An 11,864-nucleotide genomic window follows, 5' to 3' on the forward strand; every position below is an offset into this window, starting at 1 on the left:
TCTAGTTAATTTATCGCAACCCATCACAAAGCGAAATTAGCATATCACTTGATAATACTACTACAGTGCCAAAATGTCATCTGGCTTTGATTGTGGCATATGGTGTTGTGGCTGTCAAAATGTGCCTGTCCCATCAGCTAAACAGAATGGAAACGAGGCCCAGAGAGTAATGGCTGAAAGTTTTTGATTTTGAGAAATTGACTGATACACAGGATCTGTTGTGTCTAATTCCTTAAAGTACAAACTATCTCATTTTAGCTTACGCCTAAAGTAAAGTAGATTTTGAACTTGTTTCAGTTTCCTTTTAGAATACATAAGATATTGAAAGTTGAAATCACACAGGACATAAAAGCACTAATATAGTAATGCTTTTAAAACACGAATTCATTCAATTATAAATTCTCAAATGTTTTGCAGTTTTTATTAAGAAATGCAAAAATTATGGTAACATGAAGCAAATAAAATAAGCATGATGGTTTTTATAAACCATTAGATATTAACCTAATGGATTATCATAAAGTGGAAGGAAATTCATGTTACAATATTGAAATTCAGCATATCTGTTACCAACACTTCTATGTAGTCTTGACAGGTTTCAGAGTTTGAAACTCTTTTAATAGAAAAATGTGAAATCAACTTAATGTCTTTTTTCTATTTATATAATAAAACATGTATGATAATTTTTTGATCTTAGAATAAAAAAGGTATCTAAATCACCAAGAAGAGTATTCTGGTTTTAAAAAACTTGTGAAAAAATATTTGGACAAAAAAAGCAACACTTATAAATTAGATTTTATTTTCAATTTGCATCACTAATCAAAAGTCAATTCATTCTTTACATGTTATACTTAACTGTTTGAATGGTAAGTAAAATTTCTCATTCTTGACTTTATTAATTTTTATGTACAGAAATTGATAGTTTAAGTGAAGAAATACTTTCTGGGTGGTGGTTAGGAGAGTACAGTGAGGCGATTGAACTTTTTCTTGTGATCATTGAGCAGAATTGTTTTTGTTGGTATGATAAATGTCATCAAGAATAAATGAGAATATTTTTAAAGACAGGCATGTGAATAAAGGTTTAAATAAGTAGAGATTAAGAGTCCCTGTAGGATATGGGTGACATAAATTTATAGGGTATGATCAAAGTCCATCTTTCACATTATTTAAAAATCAATAAGAATAGATATACAGTAAAATCAGAGCAGGAACATTAAAAAGTAACCACTGAACAAATCTTGTGCAAGGAAATATGTTGAACAAAATTATAATAATTAAACACTTGAGAAAGATCTATGATAAACAGTTCACTTGGTGTATCATAATGAATTAAAGCCTTAAGCAAAAAAATAGATACAGAAATTCTCCAACTTAATATGCAAAAAATGGCACATTCAGAATTTTTGTGAATAATGATATGCCCCAAAAGTATATCTGTTGTGCCCTGTTGTGGCTCAATTGGTAGGAGCATGGCCCCAACATTGCAGAAGTTTTGGGGACAGGACATGTACTAGAGGCAACCAGTCGATGTTTATCAGTCTGTCTGTCTGTCTAACTATCTCCCTTACCCTCTCTCTAAGAATCAATAAAAATGTCCTCGGGTGAAGATTTAAAATTTTTATTGAAATCTTGATTCCAATTTTGATATTAATAGGGCACTCATTGCTATTGGAGACATTTTATTTGTATAAAACTAATGTGGCATCTTAGCATTTATCTGAATTCAGTATATTTACTTCATAATTCTTATTAGTATAATTAGCATAGATATGATAATGATTTGGTGCTTCTCTGGTTTTACTTTCTCCATTCCTTGCAGTCAAACAAGATTTTTCTATAATAAATATTAGAACTCTGAAGGCAAAAGAGTTTTTTTTTAAAAATATATTTTATTGATTTTTTACAGAGAGGAAGTGAGAGATATAGAAAGTTAGAAACATCGATGAGAGAGAAACATCGATCAGCCGCCTCCTGCACATCTCCCACTGGGGATATGCCCGCAACCCAGGTACATGCCCCTGACCGGAATCAAACCTGGGACCCCTCAGTCCGCAAGCCGACGCTCTATCCACCGAGCCAAACCGGTTTCGGCGGCAAAAGAGTTTTAAAGAGGGATAAAAAGTGAGCAAATAAAGCAACTTCTTAATATCCTATTTCTATAAATTTCCAGAACTTACAACATCCTCATATTATAATTCAATATAAAAACATGCAAAAGTCAAGTATATTAAAAGTGATAGGATCTTGTGTTAGCATACATATTTGAGAATTACTGTAATGTATTTAAGCTTTATCTGTAGTCTAGTGGGAGTCTAGTTAATACTTTGCCATTTCCCCCTGTATCTATAATAATAAAAGTGTAATATGCTAATTAGACCGGATGACCTTCTGGATGAAGCCGGGGCTGTAAGAGAAGCCCAGGTCCTGGGTGCCAGAGGGAAGCCGGTGCCAGCATCCTTGGGAAGGAAGGCCTACTCTTGGCATGAATTTCGTGCATCGGGTCTCTAGTCTTCAATAAGTCCCCTCCCTCCCTTTTGCCTTCAGAATTCAGTTTCTTGTTAATATATTGACTGAGTAGCTTCATCTTTGACTTCCTTTTGATCTACCTTTTTGTGTAGTTCCATTATATCTGGTGGCCATTATAATGTGACCAATTTTAGAAACTGAAGCACAAATAATACAAAAATATACACTGCAAAAGTTCCTTTTGTCATGTAAAACAACATACAACAAGCTGGGGATGGAGGTGGGTACCATTATTCCACTTACCACAACCTTCTTGTACTCTTGGTTCCATTTTTTATTTCCTTAGTATAATTGCTTGGATTGTCCACTAGTTCTAAAATATCTTCTTAATATATCTTATGAGTATTCTAAGTATTTTTGTTGTTAATGTTACTTCTCATTTTCTAGTTATACAAATTACTTGGCATTTGCGTTTATGTAATCATGAAATACTTTTCCTCATTGCTATACCATGAAAATTTACTTCACCATATCACTGAGTTCTTTGTCATCTTATTGTATAATATTTCATTGAGTAGATTACTAAAATTTAATAATTGCTGTATTAATCATTTGGGATTTCCCAATGTTTTACTATTATAAATAACTGTAATGAACACTTTTTGTGCCAAAAGATTATTTACATGTTGGATTATTAGAATAGATTCCCAAAAGTAGAATAACTCCATCAAAGGCCATGAATTTCCTATGATCGGAACTGCTTTCCAGAAGGCTTCAGCAAAGTTTGTATCCTCAGAAGCACGGTCACCAGTAGTGAATATCATAAGAACAAAGTAAACAAAGGTTGAAATGCAAGGACATTAGACAATAACTCAGAGTCATATGAAGAAGTAAAAATGTCAGTAAATGCATAAGCAGTTATAATAGGTGGCAGTGGTTGTGTAACTCCACTTTTTATACAAGATTTGAGATACATTTTTAAAAAACCGCTAGTCTGAAAGCTAGTATTGTAACTTGTAACTACATATTTTATTTTCTATATAATTTAAGAGGCTAAGGCATTAAAAATTACTAGTTTATGTTTTTGGACAAAACATACAAAGATGTACTTTTGTGTGACATTAACAACTGAAAATCAGAGTAGGGATGGAGCTGTTACAGGAGCAGAAGTGAGAAGTGGTTGGAGCCTGATACATTTTGAAGGTGCCTCTGTTGAGGATTTAGATTGGTTGTGTAAAAGACAACTAGGATTGATGTATGTTTTTCACCTGAGCAACTGTGCAGCGGTTGCACACCACCTTCAGCAAACAAAATCCCTGCAGTAACTTCTTAGACAAAGTTGGGAGCTATCTATTCTTACTTGAGCACATCTCTTTTGTGTAACTGTGTATGTGTGTAAAGTATGATGGATTCTAGCTCCTTCCCTAAGTAGAACAAGTGGATAAAAAGCAGAAGAGGTTTAGACACACCTCTTTGCCACTCCAGTGTTCATAGGTCAGACAGGTGAGGAAGAACCAGGACAGGATACCCAGGACAGTGACAGGAGGACAATCAGGACAGTGTGTGCCCTGAAAGGGAAGTGGGAAAATTGTTTTAAAGGAGGGAAATGATTGGCTATGTCAGATGTTGCTCAAAGGTAAAAAAAGATGAGTGAAAATTGACAATTAGATTTAACAATAATGACATGTTTGGTGAACTTGAAAACAGTTTCAGTGCAAATAGGATCAAGACCTGTTTGAAGTGGGGCACAGGAGAGAATAAAAGGTGAAAAACGGGAGAATGAACATAGACAGCACTTTCAAGGAGTTTTCTATTAAAAGGTAAGCTAACCACATAATTTACAATCCAAACTGGAACATGTTTGCAAAGGGCACCATTAATAAGCCAAAATTTGCCCTGACTGCTTTGGCCCAGTGGATAGAGCGTTGGCCTGCGGACTGAAGGGTCCCAGGTTCGATTCTGGACAAGGACATGTATCTTGGTTGCAGGCACATCCCCAGTGGGAGGCGTGCAGGAGGCAGCTGATCAATGTTTCTCTCTCATTGATGTTTCTGACTCTATCCCTCTCCCTTCCTCTCTGTAAAAAAATCAATAAAATATATTTTAAAAAATAAATTAAGCCAAAATTTAATCAAGTATAAACGAACTGTCACAACAAATGTCATTTTATGAAAGAGGATTTGCTGGATGAATTCGTTACTTTTTTTCTAAGAAGGGAGAAATAATAGGCAATAGGGATGATCTCTGGAAGAGAGGGAAAGATTTATGATGGAGGAGAAAAATTTTTGTAGCGATGTCCTTGAGTAACCAAGACGGGGTAGTATATGGTGCACATGTGGAATGGCTGGTTAGCCAGGGGCACAGATAGAAGGCAAAAAATATGGGGACAAATGCAGGTAGGAAGCTGATGTCATGGGAGCTCGTGGAACTTTCCTTAGAAAGGTATTTTCTCATTGAAATAGGTAGTGAGGTCATTAGCTGAGTGAGGATTAGGGAGGAGTTACTGAAGGTTTTAGAAGAGAAGATATGAAATAGTTTTATAGAAGTGGATGAATGGAGTAGGTAGATTCGATATGGTTGCCAAGCACCTTAGAGTCCAATTGCATTTAGTCACGTGTTCAAGTGAGACCAATCAACGTGGTTGTGTGTGTTTTTCAAGTCAGGTTTCACTGCAGGTGTAGTCAGAGCTGAACACTTATTTTAATCAGGATGTGTGTGTGTATCATCCCATGTTCAAAGGCTGTTAAATCACGTTGTTTACCCATATCTTCAGAAAAAAATCACTTCTGCTGTTGTGGTAAACAACCTGCTTCCCTATTTATAATGGTCTGGCCCTCTAGCAACTTCAGCGTGAAATTGTAACTAATTTGCCTACAAACGTCAGGTGTTCATAATAATCTGGCCACTGTGTGTGCATGCTCCCTCTGAGGTTTAAGGGGAGGATCCTTCCTTGCCTCTTTCAGCTTCTAGTAACCCCAAGCATTCGTTCCTTGGCTGTGGTAGCAGAATTCAGATCTTTACCTTGTCTTCATATGGTTATCCAATTTTTTCTTTTTGTAAGGATGCCAGTCATATCAAATTAAGGCCCATCCTCATCTTGATTACATCTGCAAAGCTCCTATATTCAAAGGTCACATTCATAGGTACTGGGGAATACTGGATGCAGGTACAAGGACTTCAACATATATTTTGGGAGGACACAGGTCAGCTCCTAACACCTGAGTAAAAAGAAGTAAGCATGCCCTGGCCAGTTGTGACTTGGTTGAGCATCATCCCATTCACCGAAGGGTTGCTGGTTCAATTCCTGGTCAGGGCACATACTCAAGTTGTGGGCTCGATTCCTGGTAGGAGTTGTGCAGGATTGATATTTCTATCTTCCTTTCTTATCTCTCTAAAAATACAATAAAAATATTTTTAAAAAGAAGGACTAGATAGGGATAAGAGATAATGAAATAGTGGTAGAATCAATAGATTATAGACCCCAGTGATATTGAAGGTTGCTTGGAGTTGGGAATCTAGAAATAAGGTAGAGATTGAAGGATAGGATGTTTGAAATTGAGATTATGTAAGGGTTATTAATGGTAGTGAAAGATCTAGAATGACATTAGGAGTGAGTAGCTAACAAAGAGTGAAGGACAATCTCATTAAGGAAGGAAGACCAAGAAAACTGAGTCCAGGGTGTCGATGGCTTCCACAGTGAGGATCTTGAAACCCCAAGAATAAAGACAAAAGGAGTACTAGAGAAAGTGAAGTGATCCAGAGAGTAAAATGTTCATGGACCAAGAAGGAGTAAGCTATGGTGTTGGAAGATAACTTAAACAAGAATGAGTAATGGGTGCTATGGTTTGATGGTACAAGATTCAAAGATGACTGTTTTTGAAGAGACCAGGGAGGGGAAATGTTCTTGAAACCTTAATAAAGTGACATCTATCCCACCCCAGGCCCTGTGATATGAATGATGCGGGAGGAAAAACTGCCACTCCTTGAGAGAGCTGTAAGAGAAGCAAGGCCCTTAGGGGAGAGACAGGCTTCAGTTAGATAAAGTAGGTAAAAGGAATAAGGGAGACATTAAGGAAATTGGTTTTGCTGATGACTGACTTTGAGTTCTGGAGGGACTCACTGTACAATCAATCTTTAACTCCATCTCCCTATCTTCAACCTATGAGGTCATTTATCTGCATTCAAATATAATATTTCCCATCTTTAAGAACAAACAAATTTGCCCAGCCAGCGTGGCTCTGTGGTTTGAGTATCAACCTATGAACCAGGAGGTCACAGTTCAATTCCCAGTCAGGGCACATGCCCAGGTTTGGGGCTCCATCCCCAGTGTGGGGCATGCAGGAGGCAGCCAATCTCTCTCCCCCCCACCCCTGCCTCTATCTCTGAAATCAATAACAATATGAAAAAAATTCCCCTTGAGTTCTTGAGTTTTTATTTCTATCCAGATAATGCTCCAATCTTCATGGCCAAACTCAGAAGAGTTATCCAAAACAGTCTCCATATCTTCACACACTCTATTCTCAACTAGAGGCCCAGTGCATGAAATTCGTGCATGAGTAGGGTCCCTAGTGACCAGCTGCTGGTCGGGGCCTCCCTTCCCCTGGCCACCTGCTGCCACTACAGCTGGCAGGCCTGCCCCACCCCCTGGTTGAACTCCTGGTCAAGGGGACAATTTGCATATTAGGCTTTTTTATTATATAGGGTAGGATTCCATTGCAGTCTGAAGTTCCACCTCACCACCACCATTCAACTGAAACTGCTTTTGTACCATCACCCTTTATGTTGCCATTTCTAATGAAAATGCACATGTCCTCATCTTACTAGAGTTTCTGGAGTTTTTTGACACAAATAAATACTTCTTGTTCTTGGCTTCCAAGATTCCAACACTTTTGGTTTTCCTCTTAACTCATGCCTATTCCTTTTCCATCCCCTTTATTTTCTTCTCTATCCAACCTTTATATGCTGGGATTCCCTGCCTTTTTCTTTTCTTTTTTTTTAGGTAATCTCATTCATTTCCTGTGGTTTCTAGGTATCTTCTATGTGCCAAGAATTCCAAAAATATATTTCTAGCTCAGACTACTGTCTGAACTCAAACTGCCTCCTTAACATCTTCACTCAGATGTGTCACAATCTCACACTTAAAATGTTCAAAATAGAGCTCTTGGTCCCACTTTCCCCTCTCCTCGTCCCATGTTAACATTCAAGAAGAGAATCTTTGCGTATTTCTCATTTTAGTAAATGGCACTACCATTCACACAGCCAAAAGCTTGGATCTTTGTTTCTATAATTTCTCTCAACTTTTCCTCATATACATGCAATCCATCAGCTTGTCCTGTTTAGTCTCTACACATATTTCCAATATAAGAATTGCTCACCATTTTCACAGTCCTTCCCAGTCCAAGCAACATAATTTCTTACCTTCAATATTGTCTCAACTTCATCCTTGCACACCTCCCATCTATCTTTTTAAAGAGAAACCAGAATGATCTTGAAACAGGATAGATACATCACTCCTCTATTCAAAATACAGCATTGATTTTCAATATACTTAAAATAGAACTCCAAATCCCTAACATGTCTCACAAGGCTCAGCATGATCTGACTTCTGACTAATCTATCTTGTGCTTATCTCCACTCCAGCCTTAAGGAAATGCTCACACGTTGTTCCTTCTGTCTGTAATGCCCTTTTCCCATTTCTTCACCAGTTTACTTCTCAGTTTTCAAGTCCCCACTTAAATGCCATTTAAGTGTTTGGCTTTTAATATAATATGCAGATACGCTTATTAAAGACAAGTAGACTTTACTTTGTTTTACTGGATTCATTGATTACTACCAGCTCTTTTATAACATGAGTTCCCCTTTTGGAATTGTTTTGATTCTCCTTTCAGTCATCTGTAATATTTTCAAGAAATTTTTTCAGGAAGGATAAATGGGTGATATATTCAAGACTGGCTCTTTAAATATATAGATAGATGATAGATAGATAGATAGATAGATAGATAGATAGATAGATAGATAGATAGATTCCAGAGAGGAAGGGAGAGAAACATCAATGATGAGAATCTGATCGCCTGCCTCCCACTCACCCCACACTGGGGATTGAACCTGCAACCTGGGCATGTATCCTAACTGAGAATCAAACCATGGCCTCCTGGTTCATAGATCAATGCTCAACCACTGAGCCACACTGGCCCAGCAGTGATATATTTTTCCTAAACATTTTATGTCCAAGAATGTGTCCTCATTAAACTAACAACAATAAAACAGTTTAGTGGCTTTTTATTTTCAGGTTACAATATTTATGTCCTCTCATGAAAGCATTTCCCAACAGCCATTTCCCATTCTTATTATAAGAACTCTGGTTTTGTTTGGATAATCCATCCTTCTCTACCCAGCTATGCACTATACTAAGCCAGTTGCATTCTCTTTAAAAGTGATTGGTTTAAGAATGAGCATGTGACACAAGTCTGGCCAGTGAGATCTTTCTTCTGCTTGATATTATAATGTCTACTTGTAATGTCTGGAACTGTGGTACCATCTTATGAATAAAATAATGAGTAGGTCAGGACAAGACTGGTCCCCTGAGCTTGGCAAAGCAGAATGATGGAAGGAACTCAGGTCCTTGAGCCACTAACTTAACTAGTCTGAGAGTCAATTTAGGAATTCTTATGTGAGATATTAAATTGCTTTATTGCTTATACTTATAGTTGTGCTGGGTTTTCTATTTCTTGGAACTAAAAATCTCCTGGTACACAACTTGTAATTCTATATATTGTTCCTTGCTTCGCTGGGGAAATATAAGGACAGTCTGATTCTTGTTCCTTTATATATCAGTTGTTTTTGTCGACTGATTGCTAGCAATATTTAAAAATAAATATTTAAAATAAAAATCTTTGCCCAGCTGGGGTGGCTTAGTGGTTGAGCATCAACCTATGAGCCAGGAGGTCACAGTTCAATTCCCAGACAGGGCACATGACCAGATTGCAGGCTTAATTCCCAGTGTGGGGTATGCAGGAGGTAGGCAATCAATGATTCTCTCTTATCATTGATGTTTCTCTCTCTCCCTCTCCCTTCCTCTCTGATATCAATTAAAGAATATATATTTTAAAAAAAACTTTGTAGCATGTATAACCGTTGGTCTCTATTTTTCTTGATTCTTGGCCTTTAAATTTGCAGATTCAAGTCAGATACTAAAAGTTTTCTTCATTTTTTTCAATAATTCTGGTTTCTCCTGATTCTTCTTCTGATGACTTTGCTTTAAATTAATGACAAGCATTACTAAATCATCAGGGCTGCCTCATAATCCCTGTATAATCAGTTATCCTCTTCAAGTCAACTATGTCATGATTTCTCTTCTTTCCACAAACCTTTAACATTCCTTCTCTTCTCCCACTCAAGTCCAGGACTGCTTGTTTACTGTGATGATGGAAATAAAAGAGAATTTCTACATCTTCTTACCCTGTGTCAGATATGAAAATGTGTACCCACTCAGACACCCCTTTAAGAAAGGACTGGTTGCCCAGTTGCTAGGTGTGTGCTTGGCTGATAGCTTCCAGCTATTAATGCCTTCAGGGTCCACTTCAGCTTTCAAGCTTTAACCATGGGCTTCTTGAAAGGCCCCCAGACAATGACAGAGCAAGGTGGTGTGCAAGGATATATCCATTTTCATTCAAGACGGGGCTACTATAACGCAGTCTTGACCCTGCATGTGGGCTGGCATAGGTTGTTAGGACAGCATTGCAGAAGTGTACGTCGTAATGTGATGGCTCCCCTGACCCAGGTCTTTTCCTTTCATAGGCGTCATTTCCCAGTCACCATTTTAGGCTTCTCGCCCTGCCTCAGTGTCTGCTTCTTGGAAAACTTACATACCCTCTGAACCTGAAACACTCCCTAAATTTATTGGCCTAACAATGTCTGTGCCTTGCATAAGTGAAATGTGTGGACTGCTAACTCAGGCCAAATCCTCAATTTGCATGAATACTATTGCTTCTAAATCATTTGAGGCTTTTTCTTCTCTGTTTTCCTCTCTCTCCTACATCATATATCTTTTCCTATAGTAGTATTTTTACCAGTGTACAAACGTGTTGTAAATCTTTCAACCTACAAAATCAAACAAAAAACTTCCCTTGACCATACATACATTCCCCTTCAGCTTCTATTTTTTTCTGCTCCTTTCTAGAGAAAAGCTCTTCAAAGTACTGTCTGCCTCCCTGCCCCCCTCTCTCTTTTGTCCCCATTTTATCTTGAACTAACTGCAATCAGGTTTTGTTCCTACTATTCCACTGAAACTGTTCTATCTCCACTTTGCTTCAGGTCTCAGTACTCATCATATCTGACCTCTCAGGACCAATCAACACAGTTGATCATTTCCTGCTTTTGAAACACTTGCTTCATTTGGTTTTCAGGACTCACTAGCCTGTGTTCTCCCCCTACCTCACTGGTTGCCCCTTCTCAATCTTTTTTTAATGAGTTTTCCTTATATTCTTAAGTGTCCCAAGACTCAGTTTTGGCTCTTCCCTGTCCATACTTATTTCCTAGGAGATCTCTTCCAGTCCCGCTTTAAATCCCACAGACACATTGACTATTCCCATATTCATATTTTCAGCTCTGACTCCTTAATTGGACTCAAACTCATATACTTGACTTCCACCTGGGTCTTTCTCAGTTTATACTTGGTGTCACTAGACTGGCCAAGCACAGAGGAGAGGCATCGATTTTAATCGTTTGAGATGAGTCTATTTTATAAATTTTCTATGTTTTACTTATAGATTATACATGATATTTTAAAAATAATTTTGTTTAGTTTCCTTTTTTTTACTTCATTTTCTTTATTTCTTTCTATTATATATTATGTTTCTCAGAGAAAGGTTTGAGGTTGCATTATTTTAAAAATATTCACAATAAATCAGGATCTATGTTAGTCATTTTCAGGTGTATAATTTAAGTAATTTAGTTTGGTAAAAAAAATTTATCCTCTGTGATCACCTGAAAAGATCTTGATAAGCTATGTGCTTTATGTGCTTCATCTGTTCTATAATTTTGCCAGCTTTCAATGTCATGCTTATCAGTATTTAGTTCCTGGAATCTTTTTTTATGTTTTTTTTTAATGAAATCTTTATTGTTCAGATTATTACACTTGTTCCTCTTTTTTCCCCCCCCATAGCTACCCTCCACCCAGTTCCCACCCCACCCTCTGCCCTTACCCCCCCATTGTCCTCATCCATAGGTGCACAATTTTTGTCCAGTCTATTCCCGCACCCCCTACACCCCTTTCCCCCCCAAGAATAGTCAGTCCATTCCCTTTCTATGTCCCCGATTCTATTATAATCACCAGTCCATTCTGTTTATCAGATTATTTATTCACTTGATTCTTAGATTCACTTGTTGCTAGATGTGTATTT

Source organism: Myotis davidii, unplaced genomic scaffold, assembly GCF_000327345.1.
Source record: "Myotis davidii unplaced genomic scaffold, ASM32734v1 scaffold120, whole genome shotgun sequence".
NCBI lineage: Eukaryota > Metazoa > Chordata > Mammalia > Chiroptera > Vespertilionidae > Myotis > Myotis davidii.